The sequence below is a fragment of the Cynara cardunculus genome (assembly GCF_001531365.2).
Source record: "Cynara cardunculus var. scolymus isolate 2C chromosome LG 11, CcrdV1, whole genome shotgun sequence".
Lineage (NCBI taxonomy): Eukaryota > Viridiplantae > Streptophyta > Magnoliopsida > Asterales > Asteraceae > Cynara > Cynara cardunculus.
Genome location: NC_037538.1, coordinates 12,029,074 through 12,030,628, shown reverse-complemented (window position 1 = coordinate 12,030,628; position 1,555 = coordinate 12,029,074).

The following is a 1,555-nucleotide window of genomic DNA, read 5'->3' as shown; positions in this document are numbered from 1 at the left end:
TGTGATGACAACAGTAATGGCATGGTGGTTAGTGGTGGGGTAGGGTGGGTGGCAGTGACAGTAGTGGTGTGGTGGTGGTAGTGGGGGGTTAGGGGTGGGGCATCACAAACAGTAATAGCATGGTCGTTGTGGGTGTTGATGGAATTCAATTCCTTCCATTATGCTAAGGAATGATGAATTCCTTAACTTGTGGAATTCATTGGAATTTGAAGGATTTCATCCATTTCAAGAAATGAACCAAACAAAGGAATTGGAATTTAGTCAAAGGAATTTATCATTCAAATTCCGTCAAATTCCTTCAAATTCCGCGAACCAAACGGGCCCTAAGTGGTTTGAAATCTTTGATTTTCCAGACCCTTTTTGCAACCACATGAAATTGCACTCTGTTTGTATAAATTCTATATAAAATAGACCAGAGCTCCAAATTATGTGAATCTAATTGCTATGAAATCCTAAGAAGTGTATATACAACTTTCATTTTGATAAGAAAGTTTGGTTCAGCCTCTAAGTATGAGAAAAAAAACTTAAACTTTTGGTGTATAGAACATGTTAGCTACTGTTTGAAATTGTGAAAATTGGATTTTATCAAATGTTGTTTATGATCCTAGGCATTGTCCAGTGAACGAGTAATAACACAAAAAATATCATGATAAACTTTTGATCCGTTTGCGGTTGTGACACACCTCATCTTAAGCCTGGTACGATAAGGATGTTACAACCAGTATATTCATATATAATATTAATATGTTTCAATATTTATTTTCTATTTCTTTTAAATAAAAAGGACATAAAACATCTAAAATACCTCTTACTTAACCCATTTTTTAAATCCGATTTAAAAAAAAAAAAAAAAAAAACCATAACAAGCCATCTATAATTTCAAACTTTAAAAGACAACTCTCTTTTTGTGGGGGCCCCTTGACAATCCCCCATCATCTGCATGAGGGCCGCCCCTAATACGTGTATCTAAATTTATGACCATGACTTTATATCGGAAGTGGTTTGACACCACAATCTAGCTATCCAATAAAATATGAAAAACACTTTCACATGATATCTGGTCCACCCTTAGTTAACCTATATGTAATTTATCTATACTATTTTATTAAGCAAATTCATCAAAAGTCTTAAAGTCTTAAAATTCTAAATGACCAAGATACCTTTTTCACTTTTTCACTTTTTCACTTTTTCACCATTTCCTCTCCTCACATACACTCACCCCMTCACATACATTTACCTCTCACATTCAATGGATTTTTTTAAAATTATAATTTTAAATTTATATTTTATATCCCTATAATTAGTTAATTAATTACTTTATGTCATTTACTTTTAAATATTTTATTTTAAACCTTTATCAAATTAACATACATAATTATATATCAAATAAAATATATTTAAAAAATACATTTTTATTTTAACAAGTTACACTATTATAATCGTCTCGTTAATATCTTCGAAATGAGTCCAATATTGAATAGTTTTTGACTTAATTATATTATTATATATATTGTGAAAAAATATTTTTAATGTTTACGATTTATACTTTTATAGT